This window comes from Neodiprion lecontei, chromosome 1, assembly GCF_021901455.1.
Source record: "Neodiprion lecontei isolate iyNeoLeco1 chromosome 1, iyNeoLeco1.1, whole genome shotgun sequence".
In the NCBI taxonomy this organism is placed as follows: Eukaryota; Metazoa; Arthropoda; class Insecta; order Hymenoptera; family Diprionidae; genus Neodiprion; species Neodiprion lecontei.
In genome coordinates this window covers 29,236,176-29,256,826 of record NC_060260.1, presented here as the reverse complement: position 1 = coordinate 29,256,826, position 20,651 = coordinate 29,236,176, and the positions used below count along the sequence as shown (strand labels likewise).

The 20,651-nt window shown below is 44.1% G+C and overlaps 1 protein-coding gene across 6 annotated transcripts in view; it reads left to right on the top strand.

The window, feature by feature from the left end:
• LOC107220150 overlaps positions 1–20,651 on the top strand; it is a 120,908-nt gene that overhangs the window by 46,724 nt on the left and 53,533 nt on the right. For all 6 annotated transcript variants that reach the window (XM_046734311.1, XM_046734300.1, XM_046734313.1 and 3 more), the window contains one exon: positions 6,471–6,561. The gene's annotated coding sequence lies outside the window, so the exon portion shown is untranslated. The remainder of the gene's footprint in view (positions 1–6,470; positions 6,562–20,651) is intronic.

Below are 20,651 nucleotides of genomic sequence, written 5' to 3'. Positions count from 1 at the left end.
TTTGTACATAACAATATTCTACCAAATGAATACTGGATAGGTATAGTAAAATTGACACGCAATAGACGGGATTACTTACGGATTTTTGTTCATTACCGATCGTCATTAACTCAATGCTAAATGGTAACATTAGTACCAAGCAGCTTAACTAATTAAAACTCGCCTTTTCTGTAGCTGCTGCACAGACGATATTAATATACGTGATGAGTGTTGGGTTTGCTGCACGAGCAAAGAGTTCAAGGCACACATATTCGTGCCAATGGGGATTTTCTTTTTTTTTTTTGTTTTTTCGTTTTGTCCGCTGTGGAATACAGAACGGAGTAAGCGCAGGCAGTTATGCAGTTATAACTGCGCAAGCTATGGTTTGTTAGCGATGAGATATTGCCGGTCGAATCTCATACCTGTACCCACATCGCGTAAATTATGGGTGACTGGTGGATTTGAATTTCGAGGGGTAATGCAATCCCTCTTGAAGCTATCTCGAGAGGTCCGGCTTTGCGAGTACCTACGTGTAGGAGTTTCGTGACTGAGGGCCATAATCGCGAAGACTCGAAACATCCACAGTGTTAAACCCGAGAATTACAAACCGCGTTGCGTCGGTAGAATAATACCAGCCTTCGGCTGATCGAATGAAACTTTGTCGGTGTTAACGTTCGTACCGTTGTGTGTCTCCATTTTTGTATCACGTAATAGGTACACGGTACCATGTATAATACGTATGCTGGGGCGAAAAACTGGGGAAATCGTTAAACTCGACGCGGCAAGAGAGTGAAAATAAAACAGTGTCTGGTATTTTATAAAAGGCAATGCAGGCAGGTATTAAATTACGCCGTAGTCGAAAGTTTGAAATAGTTGTTGGTTTGACATTTTCGTACCGTGCTGTTTGCCGGGTTCGCGTGCGCGTACCAAAAGGTATAAAGAGAGTAATTAACCTTCCAAACGAAACGAAACGAAACGAAACGGCACGACGCGACGCAGACAGAAAGCGGGTATTGTAACATACGTATGCCTCGAAAGGTGTAACTCGTATAAATGTGTGCCCAATAGCCAGGCCTCAGCCTCTTTCGATATTACGGAATTTCGCCGATTCACGAAGCGATCGTTGCACAGCCTCATCGCTTTTCGCCGTATTGAAAAGCGGCCGAGTCCCGAATTACGACGCGGCATCAATTAACGGAGAATCGTTAATTTCCTTGAAGTTTACATGACCTAATACTTTTTTCTCACTCATTGCGTCTAAAGTCGTTAGACAGACGTAGGCAATTAGCGATTACTAGTTCAGGATTAGTACGTAACCTACCTTATACTCATCTTCGTCATTCACCGATGGTAATATAATATAATTAACGTTAATGACGTACAGACACGGATGCTTTGTCCATCCCTTTCCAAGAAGAACGATCAGTATTGAACACCAGAGACACAAAAAAAAAAGAAAAAGTAAAAAAAAAAGAAACAAAAATACTGCCCGAGGTCTGTGGTGCGATATTGCTCAGCCTGCACGCACATCGCTAAAACGCATTGGTTGTATCGACGAGTTTATACCCATTTACCAAGTAGTGGTTCTGCGGTCGCGCCGGACGACTTTAACCGTCCGCATGACGTCACTGGTTTATATGCTCATACCTTCGGCATTTTTCGTCCTCTTCCCCATGCACACCGGTTCGCGGATTCCGACGAAGACCTACCCGCACCTCCAACAACGCACATTCCTCGCAGCACGTTCGTCACGTAGCTCGGCAAAGGTCCTGCCCTTCCTCCCCGCGTCCTCCTCGTCCTCCTCGTCCTCCTCGTCCTCCTCGTCCTCTTCATCCTCCTCATCCTACGCCGTTCGCGGAGTTCATTAGGGTGACAGGCACACCCCTGAGGCCGCACCCCGGTGTCGCGCCCTTCCATTTTCCTCCTCCTTCACCCAGCCAAGGCTGCACGGCTTTAGTCCTCGCTTTAGGTTTTCCTCGCGGGTGTTTAGTCGTCGGGATTGCACGAACCTCGATTATCCCTTACAAGCGCGAGGTAATTTACCCAATGTATCGCGTGTAATTGAATTACGGTACAACTTGACAGCCACGACGTTATTGGCTGATCATCCGTCTCGGATCATCACGGTCTAAGCCTGCGATCTACCGCTGTGATACGAACGGAAACTTCTTGCTTCTAAACACAAATGTATGTATATGTGTAATCTATCAAATTGTGAGAACACTGACTCGACTTTTTCTATCGGAAATAATTTAGCAACGTGACGTTGGAACTAAATGAGATGACTTAGAGCTGCTGGTACACAGCACACGTTATTATACTTAATCATCAGGGAATTGGGTAAATCTGTGGACGAAATCGTGCGTGATTGACGAGCAGTGACACATGTTGTTTTTCAACTGACAATCAAATGGGATAGTTTTCGTGTAAAAATTAGATTCATCTTTTATACCATTTCTATCAAAGTGTTGACAGACAGTGTAGGAAGAATAAGAGAGTTTGTAGACACATTCCTATACCAACCATTTAGAAAATCAAAATCCTTTAAGCTGGGTTCTCGGGATTCGACGCATCGGGGTTATTTCACGAAAGACAAAAATAACGTAAAACTCGTTCTGGGTTTTTCCTTCGTGAGTCATTACCGAGTCCGCAGTAGAACGTAGAAGAGGTGCAGGCGTAGCCACCGCGTGATACCGCGTTGAAAGAAATTCACAATTAGATGTGCAAATGGGCCGATTCTAGTTAGCGGTCTCGTTCCATTGACAAATTAAAATTGATTAATTAAACCCGATAGCGTAACGAGCCTGTGGGCGATGCGAGATGTTTGCGCGCTCGGTAAATTGAAATACTTACACCGTTGTCTTTCATACCCGCGGATGCAACGCGGTTTAATTACACTCGTGCGTCGAACACGTAGATTATACGTGTGTAAAATGCTACGTGACATATTTACGCGGGGGTTTCAATAGGAGGCAAAAAAATGGCACGCACATACGTGCCTCTACAAATCAAGATGGTGGCCTCGGCAGGCCCTTGCAATTCCGAGCATTCCTTAGACCAAAAACTCAACCTCGATGGCACGCATACCTCGAGGCTCGGTGGAGGGAACCTTTGTGTTTGGTGCGTCACTGGGTCACTGTTCCGAGGGCTGAGACATTCCGATTGTGCTCGGGGCCCTTTTTCAACGCACTTCGAAAGGACCGCTCGGTTAATCGTAAGACCCTCTTTACACACGGCGGTTATTTCAGGAACCCCAGATGTCCGAATATCGCCTGCAGTTGCCACCTTGTTACCGGACGACAGACCCCCGGATAATTAGATTTGCGAGATTTGCGCGAGCGAAGGCCGACGTCCCAACGGCGGAATCGTTGACCTTGGATGATATTTTTTTATTTGAAAATTTTTTTTTTCTTTGCCCATTTCGTCGGTCGGACTAACTGCAGAGCCATGCCAGCCAACGAGAACTTCTTCTTCGCGGCTTCTCCGTTGCTGCATGCGGTTTCGGCCCTATGGGCGGTGCTGGCTGGGTCCCAGACAACCCAGCGGCGCATGTTCGTCTGCTTTTTCCGTGCCTCAAAGTTAATTTTGTTTATTAGGGTGGCAATTTCAGACCAGGATCACAGCCCTCGAATTCTATTACCTCGCGCCGTGCTTCTTCTCCCTCGTTTCGAACAAGTTTTATTTTGGGCGGATCCTGACTGCAAATCGTTACCGAGAAACAGAGGTGCAGGATCCCCGATTCACTCCACCGCCTGCCTATAGAGATCTCGGACCACGAATCTTCGGTCTGCGCTTCGAAGCTGCACGAGAATTCTTTAAATTGCTGATCAGAAAATAACAATTCTTGCTCGCTTTTTATCTCTTTTCTTTCCGGCCGATTTCTTTTACTCTTTTTCAAACACGCCATTGATTCAAGGTCGATACTTTCACGGGATTCTTTTTCTCCTCACGGTTATTTCACTTTACTTTTCGGCGATGGAAACGCGCGCAAGTATGTCATAATATCGGTGTGGATGTATTGTAACGACGATAGCATCAGAAACGGCCGACGATCGCTAAGTTTGTACTCCTCTAGTCACGTAATTAGCCTTTCTGGCACTTGGACGTTTCAGTATCCATTCGACGAACAAAGTAGAATCTACGACCTGAGACACACGTGTCCCATAAAAAAAAAGGTTCAATTTAGTCCCGCGGTGTGTTGATCAAGATGGATCCATAGCCATTTGGGGCGTGTAGACTGAAGGGTCGAATGTCGATCTTCGTTATCAACGCTTCGCCGCGGCTTAGGAAATGGAGTAGATATATATGTATATATATATATCTCTGTGGAGGTCAGGTTTCATTACTACTCTTACGACTGTCCTCGAAACGTCGTATAATCCCTGGATTGAGCAATCCGATTCAAGGTTCACGTTTCGAAGAAGATGAGTCTCTTAATCTACGCATTGCTCCAGCGTTTGTTCGCCTGGACTGCAGGATGTTGACGGGATTCCAAATAGATGAAAAGATGTCGAGGAGTACACTTGGACAGGAGGCTCGACGGATAACCAGTCGTTCGTACTTTATACTTCCGGCTCAAGCGATGCTTTTCTCAAAGAAAACTATCGACGAGCCATGTCATTCGCCTATCAGCGTTATGCCGTACCGTCGAACCCGAACAAATTGAACGTCTGTTGGCTGTCGGAGTTTATTTTTGCCGAAGGATTAGAGAAGAAAAGAAGAAGCACGAACGAAATAAGAAGTTGATAAAATGTGTAGTAATCGATCACCGGCGGTCTTTGATCCGTGTACGTCAGACGTTCGCGCAGTCTCTAGGTAATAACGAACATAGAGTTGGGATTGGATATAGATTATGTGGTATTCCGTCCGCGTGTTATCGGACGCTGTGGTGGCCTGTCTGAAATTATCGCAATGAGTTGGCAAACACATGCGATCGACTTGACAGCATTATTGTTGCCCGTTGGCAAGGCGGCAGACAATTACTAGAACCAGGCTGGCTGCGGAGGGGAGACCGTTGTCAGACAGTCCGCTACCGTTTGAGAGTGCCTGCCATGGTCTTGGCTGCCCATGCCGCCGCACCAGGAGGCTGTAGTTGCCTGGCAGAAGGGCGTGCCGCCTAGCTTTCTCTTCAACTATTACAGACGGAAGGTAGCGCGTGTTTGATAGTTATTGGCCGAGCAAGCACACGAGTCGAGAGATGTCCAAGATCAGATTTACCGATCGCGATTTTAAACCTGCTCAAAGATCAACGACTGCTTCACCGCTTCATCCTATTCCCACGATTCAAACGATACTTGCCGCATTCATACCGCTTTCCAAGATTACGTACAACTAACGCAACGCCGTCCGACTAACTTTCGGAATCATCCCCGACAATCCGCGATCAATGCTCCACGGTGACTGAAAGATCGACATGGAAGCCCCTTTATCCAGCAGACGCGTATCGATCACGTATAACGCCAGTAACTAGGTTACGCTCTGAATCTGGACCATGCTTTTCCTTCTTACGTGGCTGGGTACGGTCCCTCGCTCTTATAACTTCTGAATCTACGCGAGTTTCCATTGCACGTGTGCGTAACGAGGGTACAATATAATATATTCCGTATGCGCGTGCTTGTAAGTGTGTATGGGTGGTACATTTATTCAACTTTGCAACTTTGATACGAGCGCACTGCCCGCGTATAATGCAGAGATAGCGTGAGTGTACCACGGGTTACATCATAATATCGCCGAGGTTCTATTACCTATCTGTGCACCTATACGTCTATCACCGTAACTACGCTCCGGCAAACTCGATTTATTTTCATTAAAAAGTTTCTTGCGATGATAATCGATCGATTCACCTTGTAACAACGCGCGTCGTAAACTAAGTGCTACTGTAACTGTTTCGAAATCACTTACAATTAGATATACGTGCACGTACAACTCCGCGTAGCATAACCAACTGACAAGACGAGGCAAGGGCTATTTGTTTCTTTTTGCTTTTTCTTAGCCCTCAATTTGTTCATTCAAGAGAGAAAGAGAGCTGTGATTATTACATTATCGTTTATGCACGGTAGGCAGACTAGTATGTAATTCAATTGTTTTTCACTCGTTATTTCGGTATTTTTTGTACCGTTTCTCATAGTCTGATTTATGAATTGGGCATGCCCCCAGACTGACCGACCAATTGCTTTTATAGGAGAAAGAAACCGGTTTGATTTACCTTCTTCTTTTTTTTTTTTTTTATCCATCTCTTTCCTTTCTTTTTTCTGATAAATAATGAAAGCTTTGGAGAGGAGTTGTACGAAATTTTGAACAAATATTCAGGATCATCTCCTCTATACCTCCATATTTTTGGTTTAAAGAAAGGAAAAAACACGGAATCAAGCTGAAAATCCGTCTCTTCTCTCACCTGAGGAAAAATTTTTTCGACCCTATATTTCACTCGGTCATATCGCGATTCAAAGTGATCATCATCGTAATTTTATTATTACTTATTTATTTCGCAGATTGGCCGAGACACGTGTACCTCATACATCCGAACAGCGCAGCATAATTACAGCAAAGAAAATAATCGAGAAGGAAGCGAACGAATTATCGGTGAGTTGGAACAAAAAAAGAAAAAACTAGAATAAATATTAATAATAATAATTTTTTTTTTTAAATAAATAAAAAATAAAATTAAAAGAACAAAACAATGTTACGTAACAGGGATCCCCTTTGTGTTTTCTTTGTTTATAATCAAGACAAGCTGTTTCGAATATGACGCGAGTCATCGGTCACCAATTAACATTTTTTAGTCATACGGGCCGATGTTAAGTGGCTATTCAACTCCGGCCACATTATACATACGCACACATACGCGTATGTGATTTACATCAACGTCCGGCGATCTTGTATCATATATTTACATATGTGTTCGTGCGCCTGTGGTCAAAGTACGCGTATATGTATACATGTTTGCATAAGTAGGTACATTACAGGTGTAATGCTTGCAGTTGGCCGGGACGTACGGGGGATGGTCGGCGGGCGGCGGTGAGATAGAATCCCGTTGTAGATATCTTCTCGAATATATTTTGAGAAGCGGCAAGCCGATCCGAAGCGTGGGATTTCCAACCTGTTTTCAAAGGTCTCGGTAAACCTGCCGCCTTAGAAAGTGAATAATCGAAGCCTGCCGACTTCCATTCGATCACGTGACAACCAGCGTGCGATACATATATATATATGTATATTTACGCATACATGTATACACGTACATATATGTATATGTATATGTATACTACACCTAACCGGGATGAATTTGTCGGGGGCGGTCGACGCGTCACAAATCATTCTGTCCTGCGGCTGAAGAAGGGGTCACTTCCTTCCAGCCACCTTCGACACGACGAGTCGTCCATCCGTCCGCGTAATGTATGCCAACACCTTTGTCAGTTGACCTCCTCGACGTATATAAGTAGAAACGGCTTATACGTGCGGCCAGGCGGGCGAACGCGCTTCGTGCCTTATACTATTAACTATACGATAACGGGAACGACGACGGCGTTGTGTATCTCCTCAAAGGGGACAAATAACGTATGGATGGGAATTATACGTTTTGTGTCATTGTTGTACAGTATAAAGTCGAGGAAAAACCGATCCGCTTTATGCAAGAGTTACGGTATTCCTTTGTTCACCCTGCGACGTGACGCAACGCTCGATCGTTTGATTCGTTTCGATTTCAGAAAGACTTTTTCAACTCTCGCGTCGCGTTGAGTCGATTGATGTTTTTAAAAAATCTACGTTTCGTGACGAGTTCGCGGGTATATCTTCGACCATTGACTAATCTATGACAGAGACAATACGAGGGATTTTATACGGGGTTCCCGACGTCTCTGATGGTAAAAAATTTCGACGACCGAATCCTCTGGCTTTTTTCTAACTCGGATCGCGGGTCGTCGTTACCTTGTTTGAAACATTGTTTCAAAAGTTTGCCACGGCAAGAGGTGTTGGAAATTTACTTACGGTCAAGGTCGGTGGAGGTGGTTAAGAATTTTTGTCTTCGGAATATCACCAAAATCAGATTGCGGGCATTTTTGGTCTAAATGAAAGAAAAAAAAAATTCAAACACAACAAGAAAACACAAATATTGCGAGCTTGTCTCCACGGAATTTTTTCGGTACTGCTGTAATTGTGTAATCAGAGTATAAGAGATCTCGTTAAAAAAATGTCGACCGTCTAAATTGCGACTATTTGAAGTGTTCTTTGATACCACGTCCGCATATAACAATCGCAATTGATATTCTGTGGGGAAATTTTGTCACGTTAAACGCTGGAAACCTGTGATCGCACAGATATTTTTGTGTGATCAACGAAACTCTTCACCCATTCACGGTTCGTTGTTTTACCTTTCCTGTCCGGGTATTTGCACATTGCTGCTGATTATCCTGACATGCATGTGTAATTGTGCTTGCTCAGGATACATTACGAACTTACTGCGCAGTTGACGGATAAATGCAGGAGCGAGGCTTGCAGGGAGTCGCAGAATTTTCAAGAATGTTTATTGGAGGAAGGCCAGGCTTAATCTTGACGAAGTATACCAGCATTTTGTCCACTGCAGAATACCAGGACTCAGGTTTAAAACCATACTCACAGTTGGCGATCGCTTGAAATACCTCCAGTTTTTCTTCAATCAACTTTCAGAGGTCGCGATTACCTTGAGGAATAATCGGATAATTATTTACGAAAGCTTGATCGCATCAAGAATGCTGCTCTTCAATCGTTGTACCGACACCTTCTCACACACTCGCGATGATTTTTCAGTGGTCCGTGAACTTGCCCTGCGAGCCTCCATTCCCTTTCCTTCTCTTTTCTTCTTTGCTCTTCTCTCCTCTTTCCTTTCCTCGCCTTTCCCTTCCTTGTCAACCTAATCCTCCTTCGGTCGCAGAACCTTGCCATCCGGGGTCAACCACGGGAGGTCACCACGCTCGCATGGCATCGTGTTGTTTTGTTTGTGTTTTTTTTTTTAAAACTTATTTTCATCACCACGTCTTGTTAAAGTAGTATTACGCTGGTGGGCGTCATTCGGTTCGACATCAATTATTCATCGGCCTGTTACTGCTTCAGAGATCCGTTTCTGTTTCGGTATGCGCCGATAATACCGTTCTCGAAATTGCAATTGGATACGTGCAATGTGCACGCGTTATGGTAAAGCCTGTAAATATGGAAACGGTGAGCTTACGTATCGCCTTCTGTACTGCGCGGAAGCTCGGGTAAAGTAGCTGCACTTGAAGAGCAAGTAGCTTCTTAGCCTCCCATCTCCTTGCTCTACCCAACCGCAATTGGTCTTAATACCCTTTACCGCGTATCGTAACTTTTATTCCTTCGCTCTGGAAGTCTTGTTACTTCGCTCGCGCGCCGTCTTTTTAGGTGTCAATGGAAATACGGTGACTAACGAAAGCGGTGTTCGAAGAACTGCAGACGCACGACTCGCGGTTGCAGTTAAGAATGACTCGACTCGAGTGGGCCGCTTCCGTTACACCTCGGTTGCAAAGTTGTACGAAGTGTGAAATATTTACAAGCTGCGTGGATTTAGTTCATGAAAGTGTGAATAAACCGGAAAGGCAAACATCGCGCGTCAAGATCGTAACATCAATTTCTCGCCGTTCAGCCGTCGACGTGTGTTCGATATCCGTCAGCTTGAATGACTCTTGTAATGAGTCTCGGAGCGTAAGGTCGATTTCGTTATTTTTCGGTAGAAAATCAAAAAGGGAATTATAAAATTGGAAAAAATGTCAGCTATGAGTAAAAAGTTAAATCTCTTAATGGATTTCATTAACGAGACGTTGAATTTATCACGGTTCATCTTGCAGTCCTGGATAAATAGAATATCGCTCAAATTTCGACCGTGTTATAGGTATAGTAAATTTGTTACGCGAAAGTTGGGATTCTGCGGCGTTGGATCTAAGAAGATCAGAATCTCTCGTTATAAACCGAATTGTCGGTATACGTATAGTATAATACGTACCTAGAGATTGAAAGGGGTATATCCGATGAAACGTATCGTATAGAAAGTAGAACGCGGAACGAACGAATAGCTCTGTTTGTAGCTCGCTATTCGTGGCAAATTGCCTGCATCGCTATCTAGATTATTTCAATTTGTAAGAGTATTTTTTTTCTTCCTCTTTTCCTGTTTTTTTTTTCTTTTTTTTTTTTACTGGTAAGCTAAGATCCTTTTGACGCGACGAACGAGGTCGTGACGAGAATTCAACGTCAGCAACGCGTATGTGCAACATCGAGTAGCATCGTCCGAACAAATTTACGATGAACTTTTTGATGCCTGAATTACCTGCAAGACCAATTGAAATTATTTATCGCGGCGGCAAGTAACCGTAGGAATTAGCGTTATACGTGTATTACGATTGTTTGTTGAAATTTTACGCTTTCTAAATGTAGGTATTTATATAGGTACGTCACGCCATGGGTATACCTATAATAAGAGAAAGATCGACGACGTCTGCGGTAAACGTTTTTAGGTCTGCCCAGTTGGCTATGACGCTGACTCGCGATTCTACAGAGACTGGCAAAATGAATTCCTTTTTTTCATACCAAGATCGTCCTTTGCGATCTTTTGCTTTTCTTCTTTTTTCTTCTTTTTCCTTTCTTACCGAGACATCGCAAATCCATAATCGCGTTTCGCCGCGAACGTGAGCATCCTTTAATCCGTTCGTACTTAAATTCTGGTCGTACGATCGTTGTGACTACGTTACGTTTCATCATACGAGACACGTGTAGGTATCAGGTATGCCACCTAACGGACGTTTTGGCCTCGGGCCTTCGATTGCGACCGATTTCATCTCCTGCCTGGTAGCAACTCACGCGTTTCACGTATCGCATACAGACTGTATCTACTTGGAGCACATTCACGGTTTGGAGGTGTATCTCGCTTGATTGACGCGCCCAGCTTCCCGTCCGTGAAACCCAGATTTTTTTCTTCCTCCTCGAATTATCCACCTGTGGATTTTGAAATCTTGACAAGTTGTCAACGATATTTTTTACCCTCGGGGTTCCCCGAGTGTTTACCGTTGCGGAACCGGGTCTGCACGCGGTTTCTTTCGAAAGTGACCATTTCGTGCCCCGACAGAGACACAGACTCGAATCTCGTTCGGACCCTTTACAGTGGGCGTTATTTTACGACAAACCTTTGGTCGTAACCGATGAGCTGTTGAGTAGATTTATTAGCTTCGTCTTATCGAGAACGATCGGTGTCAAAGCGGGTACCTGTAATCCACTCCGCCGTTGGATGTGCGTATAACTTGTTTGAATAAATACGCGATGGGTTTGAGACGTCGAGGCGATCCCAAGTTCAGGTTGCGTTAGGTCAAGCGGCGGGCCGGATACCAAGGAGGGATTATACTTTTCCCTTTTGCTCTTCATGCAGCCATCTACCTACCTAACCCGGCTCCAACTTTATCACGAAGGTACAATTAAGCCTGTATCGTATAACCGTAATGGTAATGATAATGATAAGGGTTATAATAACAACGCGATCAACGTCTCGTCCAATGCATTTGTAAAGACGTAGAGACAGGTACGTAGTATACATTGTATACGCATGGCAAGCCACGAGCGACCAGACGTCCACTTAAATACACGTACACGTCATACGTAGGTATCCTTGTACCGCCGACTAGCATTTTATCGATTTAAATTTTTCGAAAAACTTGACTGCCTCTAGAGTTCACTTGGTTTGCTTCGTTTCATTTCAATCTTCTGTCCTCTGAGATTATATCTTGCAAGCGGATGATAAAGAAAGACCAGCGCTCGAAGGAGGCAAAAGTGGTGCTCGAGAAAAGAAGCAACCTCGGAATTATAATCGGCATTGAAATCGGTAAGAACAGCGGCGCAGCAACGGCAACGACCGTATATGTAAATTATGTCGAACGCGATTTCCTAAGCACGTCGTGATCCGGTCGTTTCGAAAGAGATCGTTGCACACGTTGTGGCGATGGTTGACAGTGTCTGCCCGGATACGGAATAAAATTCTTTGTCATTTCTTGTTTCGATCGGAACTTTTTCACTCGTCACCGTTAATAGAGTTACTGCTTGTTTTATGGCTCGCGTAGCTGTAGCTACAATCGTGCGACCGCCGCTGGTTTTCAAATTTCGTAATCCGATCGGATCGATTATACATAAGGAAGATACCTTTTGTAACGGGTGGCAAGAGACGCAGCTCTTCGATTCTATTGTACGCCGCAGATTACACAGAATCTATTGCGTATTATAGTCCATGTATACGTATACCTATATTATTATATGTATATAACTCGCGACTGAATAGTCGAATAAACGAGTACCGTACGGGAATAGAATTGCGAAGAGACGGCAAAGAAGAATAAGAAGAGGACTGGCAAAATAAAGACTAAAGACTACACTTATGCACGGGAGAACAATGGGTCCGGCTATAATCGGAAGTAAGCCTTGTTAGGGTAATTCGTAACTGTATACAGACCGACCGACTAATTCTACATTTATACAACCGTCGACTCTCTTTTCAATGTGTCGATTATAACTGCTGCACGCTTGTCGCTCTGCCTTATACGTATTCATCAATTTTCCCATTATCATCATTGTTCTTGATGGATTGTTAAGAAGTCTTCTGTATTACACTATACTACTTGAAATTCACACCAAATCGTTTAGTCGTTTCTCTGGAATTTCCGTACCATTGGCATACGTCAAGAATGAAGCTAGCTTCTCGTCTCCATCCTACTCTGTGCATTTGTTGCTCGTTAAGATTTAAGTCAGGTAAGGATCAGAGTTTCTCGCCGAGAACCTGATTTGACCCCGAGGTCGTCTTCTCCCTGCACGGCTTTCCGCGTTATAGGCGACACAAATAGTTACGGGGAGTCGCTAAACCTGTCGAAGAACAGACAGAGTTGTTTTTCATTGGCGCTCCGTACGTCCTATAAGTTTCATGGCACAGAGGGCAGGATTGGCATTTAAATGTTAGCGCTATCTGCCTGGTGGTATTTGCCAGGCAGTCGCTAGAAGTTGCCGACACTCATCGGCTCTCCGACTCAACCCCCTTCCATCATCGATCATCTCACTCTATTCTCCTTTCTCTCTTTCACTCAACTCTTCCCTGACGATCGTCATGCGGCGAGTTTAATTTCGAAAGCTAAATGTCAATCCGATGCAAGCCTTGCTTTGCAGTACGGCCAGTCGTAAACCAGAGGCACGTTACGTTATCATCAGTTCGATTACAATACAATAGTCAATGTATATGCACGTAGTTTATAGGTATATACGTAACATGTATCCTTATATCATACCAAGTGCAGTTGTAACACCCTATGCGTACGACGTACCGAGATGTGTTTCTTTTAACCTGTGCTAAAACGTCGAATTTATAGTAGTTATGCTGTGGATTGGGCATCTGAAAATATCCTCCCAAGACAAAAACGATGAACGACGTTAGTTTGCCGAGCATCCTAATTTATGTTAACTTTAAATTTTCGGCTGACAAGCTGTTAATGAGAAAACAAGGTGTAAAGTTCTAAGCGAGCAATTAGGACAGACCGCTGACGAAGTGTCGAGAGGCTTCGTTCTCGTTCGTTCAAGTTTCCCGCATCAAACTTTTCCGTCTTCTTTATGATCGTAGTTCGTTACAATCATTTACAGTCTTAACTCTGGCGTAACACGGGGTAACGTGCGTTGAATATATGGAGGTAATTTCATTACCGGTGGGTCTCATTTTTTATTTTACATACAATCCTACACGGCGACGTGTTTATACCCCGAGAATATGCGTATATATGTAACAGCATTACCAAGGGGAGGCGAAGTAATTAGCGTATTTTTAAGCGGAACTTGAAGAGCCTACGGGCGTGAAGATCGGACGATAGCTGGACGAGCAGGAGCGTCCAAGGTGAAGAACCACCGAGTCTCATCTATCGTCCTGCCAAATCTAACGGTCAAGCTCGTGGCCTTTCGAAGCTGGGCGACGAGAAATGTATTTTTCCAAATCGACTAAGACCCGTCGCACTAGCTTCCTGTTACGCGATCGAAGTAAAACCAAGTTTCTACAGAAATCTTCTATGGTGCATCAAAAGCTGCAAATGACTCGAGCAAGATAGCATGTTCCATGACAATTTGCTGCACACAAGCTGCCTTGAGTTATACTGACAGTGATGAACGGATATGTAGCTTCTGTCTCGATTACCTCTTGATAAACTGTTAATAGTCACTTCTGTAGCGCCACATCAAGGTATATTAATCCTAGCAATAATGACGAGGATAATTATCTGGATTGCGTGTCACTGTATGCTGATTTTTTTCCTTTTCTTTTTCAAATACCACGCTCGACGAACGGTTCAAACTGAGCATATCGTTATTGGTGCAATTGGCCTCAGTGAAAAAAAGAAACGTACTGTTCCACTGATCCAGTGTGGTATTAGTATTCAAGTGAAGAATGCGCGGCACGCAATGATCTCCACCGATTACACCGGCAAGGAAGGTGTTACGGAAGTTTAATGGACTTGAAAAGCAGACCGGGACGTTTTTTTCCAATCCAGCTCGTTGCATGGGACAATAACAGTATGTAACCCGCATGAAAAAAGGTCGATGCACGATCGATGAATATTAATCGAACCCGGTAGGTATTAACGACTCCATTACCAGTCTCTACATGCTTGGCATTTGGCGTCTCTGCAGTCTTCGGCTATCATTTTGCCTAATGGAATAGTGGAATTACACGTGGAAGACCGATACGTGCGGGTACGTGGAACGTTTCCAGAAATCTTGATGACAGATTACATATAAATCCACGTTTATACGTATATGCAAAGGTGAACATGTATCCGCCGAACATCGCTGAGGCGAAAGATTCCCTGACAAGTATCCCGCACATATGTATAAAGTATAAACCCAGCCGAGGCAGGGGCAGACTGTTGGGCTATACCTTGTACCCTGTACCTTGTACTCTGTACTCTGTAGTCTTCCCTGGTTCAATGGAGGAGACTCGGCTTCCTGTCAAGGGAACAGATCGTGCATACTAACTTAGGAGCTACCGTTAGCCTGGGCACAGCATAGTTAAGTGCATTTCCTTTCGCTTCTCCCACATCGCACCATCTACGGCATTCGGGTTCGACAAGGAGCCGAGTTGCTCCCTCCGCGCCAATTTCAACTTTGCTTCCAGAGTTTATTGTCTATAATCATCTAATTGCTTGATTGTCCTTATAGGTTCGCTTTGATGCGGCTGCTGCCGTAGTAAGTTCAGTGTCGTGTTTCCAGCCCATAAGCTGGCCTGTTCTCATCGAAAATGAGGCTGAAATTTCAGTCGGTCGATTGTTGTTCGCGACAAAACACGTATAATACAGTGTTATTGGCAATATTGATATCAGTGCATTATGGGAATGGTGAAACATTCGCGGAATGACTAAAATTTTTCAGACATATACACGTATCTTCATGTTTAACGTTTTCACATCAGAAAGATCCATATTATACACTGTAGAGTATAGAGTTTTATGGCGTTGCTGTGGGTTACGAGATTGCATTCGCGTGACAGTATGCGATTTATACGAGGTCGCGTTAAGATGGTCTATTACCTGATAATGATAGTAGCTTAGCTCGCAACGACTAATTAGTCGAACTTTTCTTTCAGAAATTCAGCCTGTAAAGTTTTGTTTAGTTTATACGAGAGCTGGAAAAATTCGTAGAATTCCATCCATTATCCGATCGATGATCATCTTCAGACTCCGATTCCTTTGTGACTACAAAAAATGGATTGGCATTTTGCAACCCCTTCGGTTGTGCTACCAGTTTTCGAATTATCCCGGGGCATTTCGGGCGCTGGTCTTGTAGTTCTCAAACGGCAGATTAGACCCTATGGTATGATACGTTCTGACGAAGCGTTCACGAGAACGTGCCTGACGTCTATCGTCTGATATGACAGATCTAGTAACATTATTTACACGTAACATAATACCGCTCGTAACTTTGTAACTCGCCCGCGCTTTAGATAAAATCTCATACAAAACGAACGATGTCACGTCAAAGCGCGGTGAATGTCTGGCGCAAGGTATCACGTGATTCTGACATTTGCTGGTTTCACTAATTCTTATTCCAGTTGCCGATGCCCTCCGAGCTAAGGAATTAGCCATTCTTCGTGTCAGGTCTTTATCTATCCGAGAACACTTTTCAACCCACGTCATCCCCTGCGTGATGAATTGGCGTGAGATTGCAAAATTGTCAGCCACACTGAACCCAAGACATAAATTTCCAGGTTTATGCTATTTCTCTGCTGAGTGACTACGTGCAGTATTTTTTGAGTCAGTAGACGAAAGTAGATTTCGCTATTTTTCATTTACAATCCTCTTATCGCACAGGCAACGAAGCAGTTTTGAACCCGAATGAACTTGAAATAGATTTTACGCGGTGTGTAATATATAGTTAGGCACGGGTTTAATATGATTTATACAGACTTGTTTGGGGCTTTTGTTGGCGGATGACGAAAAGTCCTCGGATTTATTGCAAGTCCTGTTCTTTGATCGTTACACGCGACAACTTGAAAGTCATAAGTCGGGATGTGCACCGTGGATCCATTCAGTCATTACATCATGTATCACTGTTATGTGGTTCAGTAGGTAATCGGACTCTTCCGAACTAACGGTTTGTCGAAGCTTTGATGAAAATTCATTCGATTCAGACGATTTCAAATTCAACCAGCTACATATGAGCCTGCCGTTTAGAAATTAAAACTGGATACGTTCTGTTCGTCGTCTGATGTTTTTTTTTTCTGTTTTGCGAGTTAAATCTCCGCATATCGCACGTAAAATACGTTTGAATAAATGCAAATGTGCTTTATTGCTCCGGCATCTTTACGGAATGATACTCGTCGGTGAACGCCGTTATGGCATATAGTTGAGCGGATCGGTCTCCTGCATGCGCTTGACGTTGTGTAAGCGAATCGCGATCCGAGATCTGGTCTGATTGCTGTTTACGACTATCATTTCCCTTACAGGGGATCTGTCCGTATCTCGTGAGTGATGTTCTCGACGAGGAAGCCAATTTGAAAAATGAGAAGATTATCGAGGCACGGGAAGTACAATGCTGGCTCATTTGGTATATACTGCACTTTGTTTATTGGGCGATGATACTGGGTGTATCAGTTGTATCTCCCGAGGAGATTATCTTCTCGAAGCAAATTCACTTTCCGCGATGAATTTTCTGCCAACAATTTTCTCGGTCATTGATATAACAAAATATCGGTTCTCAAATTGAGTAATTCGTCGTGTTTATGATCTGACCGCATTCGATCTGAATAATTTGTTTTGTGAATAACAGCTTGGTGACGTTGATGAAGGAACACCGTGTATACAGATATCTGGCTAAACTTACGGGATATCATGCGAAAGGTACTTACCTGCATCTTGTGAATCACCGTCGTTAAGTTGATCACTTATATACTGTGGAAATGCTTTTATATACCGAAGAGAATAAATTGAGAAATTTACGAAAGTGATAAATCAGGTAAAAGCTAACCGCGATCAATTTGACCACTAAACACGTACACTGCAAGTTCGTCCGAATAAACGGCTAATGAAACTTGTCGGCAATTTTATAATCACCTCGTCGACAAACAGTCGAGACGACCAAAAATGCCTAACAGAGCTACATCCGAGAAGTACCTATCCACTTGTCAAGGTGTGAAAGGATGTTTGAGATTAGAATCACTGCTTATTGTTAGATAAGCCAGGGAATAATGTTATGCCATTATCCCAGCCCAGAACGAAACTAAACTAAGCCAACAATTCAAGGAGAGAATGTGGTCGGTGTGTGTGTATATGCTCGACAAAAGTGGCGGTACTTTACAAATGATTACCTAGTACTGCGTTTGAATTGTCTTGCGAGATGATTTTCAGTTTGCCGCGCGTTGAAATGTCGCAATACAGCAATTTCCATAAATAATGGTCCTACGGTAATGATTCTATGGCATGGGGACTGCAGTGCAGTAGGGGGAAGGCTGCCGCTGTTGCTACTGCTACTGCTGAAGAGGAAGAAGCAGAAGAAGGAGGAGAAGAAGACAAAGAAAAAAGAAGTAGAAGAAGACGAAGAAGAAGAAAACGGAGAAGAATAAGGCAGAAAAGAAACTTTCAGTACCAGACGACAACGACAAGGCCTCGGCGTAGCCTATCCCGTGGTAGCAAATCTAACGACCAAATCTCTTCTGTGTTAAATGCAAAATAGGTTCTCCGAAGAAGGCCGCCATGCGTGGCTGGTAACCAAGGTGGAGGTCGGATGCCGCCTCAGCTCCGACTCCCCCAAGTCCTTAGACGAGGTTACGTGCGAGTGAACGCCGCTGAACTCACCACAATACAAGCCGAACCCCACCTACGAGGAGGGCGAGCGCTATCTTCTTGAAATATACCCACTCTACCGTACGAAGCTACACAAATCATGCGAGGTTTGAAAATACCCCGCCGTACACGTGTACGTCCGCCATGCGAACACAGGTAAACGTTGCTGCACGCGGTTATTACACATGAGAAAAAATATCCCATTCGGCGGTGAATTCTTTGTTTTCCAAAATTGATGTCCTCACGGATCGGACAATGGTTTGGCGGTATTTATAGTAGCAGACTTTTCGATCTTAAATGTTTATTTTTTCCTTTCTCACGAATCGCTAACGCTGTCTTACAGTTAGGTTGTAGATGCGAGACGGCCAGAAACGCGTTACAGCGTCTTAGAGCGAAGTTGGCCAATCAAGTGTCTGGCACGATTCTGGAAGCCCCTTTCGTACAGGATTCGTCAGAAATGGCAAAAAGCCTTGTTGCGTAAAAAGTTATTAATGCTCGACTCGCGCCAGCTCGTGCAGAACTAAAAGGTGGCTCACTCACCTGAAGCTCTTGGCACGAGACGATAAATCAAAATGATGTATCAAAATACAGAAGACCCGAAAATCGGTTCGCCTAAACCGACCATGAAGCCTGCTCGTTCGACCCAAGCTTACGGACATCGGAAGAAACCTTCACTGTCCGGTGATTCGGATGCGGGAAACGTAGGTTAAACCAGGCATATCTACGTCGCGGTCGCTGATGTGAAGGGTCTTCCTTTTTTTCTCCGCGTTGCGTAGAGCGTTGGTAGTGGATCCGCACGCACTTTAGTAGGTAGAGGCAGGCCCCTTCGGCATGTGTACATATCTCTCTACGCGTGTACGAACGCAGCCCGTGGTTCAGCTGGCATAAAAGAGAGGCTTGAAGTAAAACCGGCGCCGCGGTTGGTAAGCTACGACAAAGGTTAGCTTATCTCTCGCTGCACATCTCAACCTCTTACGTGACTCGCTTCAAAGTACATTGTCACTTTATGGCTCAACGAGATATAATTTATGCTTCTTATTACTATCTCGTTTCGTTTTATTTCATTTATCTTTTTGTTTTTCTTCTTTGTCTTGTTACGTTTTCTCGGCTCGGTTTTGTTCTTCTCACACTTCCTCTCCTCATCTTTCAGGCTCGGTATAAACCAAGTTTGTAGTTAATAGCTCTATTTAGCCACGGTCTTGTATAGTCTAATTGAGTACCGAGCACACTTTGGAAGGTTCCCGCGTTACGTGATCACCTCTGCAATCACGAGGAATCCTGTTACCGGACTTCCACTAACAAGGCTCACGAGCTGCAAGTAATCAAATAATCCAATAAAAAGGATAAGTATACGATCGTACCTGCACCTTTTCGTACCGAACCTTTCACCAACGAACCAACGACTACAGATCAAAATCAATAGCAGGAATCGGTATACGCCGTATTTGCATTCGGTGATAAAAATTCAGCTGCGGTGTTTGAAACGTTTGTTCGCCGAAGAAGTGACTCGCGCGTACGATAATATCATTTCTTGGAAAGAGTGGAGATGTTCCGCTATCTTCTTTCCTCTTCTCTCAGCCGGTAATTCTTGTCGGGTGCATAAAAGTTTTCTTCAAATTTGTATGCAACGTAGATACGAGGCGTTGTCGCGCCACGAGTGAATGCTGCAAAAGAGGAATTGTGTATTGAGAGATGTGACGCTACGCCGACGAGGGTTAAGGTTGGCTTTACTTCCAAGACTCGAGGTGTCGCAGACCTTCGAGAAGATTGTCTTTTGACGGAAGAATTGTCCGTCGTAAGGGTGGAGGAGGATGACGGAAGAATGCATCCTTTGGCTGGCTGTCGAGTAGCTCGCACCGTTCGTCCAAGTCCTTCCTCACAAGTAATTTGAATAATTTCCCAGTTTGTAAGGAACCGGCTGCTGCAGTCCTTCTCGTTCTTCTATCCGGAACTCACAACGTTCTGACACTTCCAGAGTTGAAGGGTCGACGTTCCTCGACACGACGATGAGCGCTCGAGTTTTGTTGTCCCAGTTGCTTCGGGTTCACATCACACTTTTAACAACACACGTCCTCAGTTTCTTTCCCACAACTGTCGAGGTACGGGTCACCAACACTTTTGGTAAAGGTATCTCGACACGTCGTTGAAAAAAATTTCCTTTCATCTTTCTCCCTCTTTCTCCGCCTCGATTGCCAAAATCTTGACCATATCAGACTTTTATTGCTTCGCTTCTGACCCCCACGGTACTGTATAAATTCACCACCTGACAAAAAATAGGTGTAAAAGAAAATCCAGTATCTTGTCTCGTCTCCTCTTGTGGCCTTTACGAGTTCATTTTTAAAGGATTTGGAT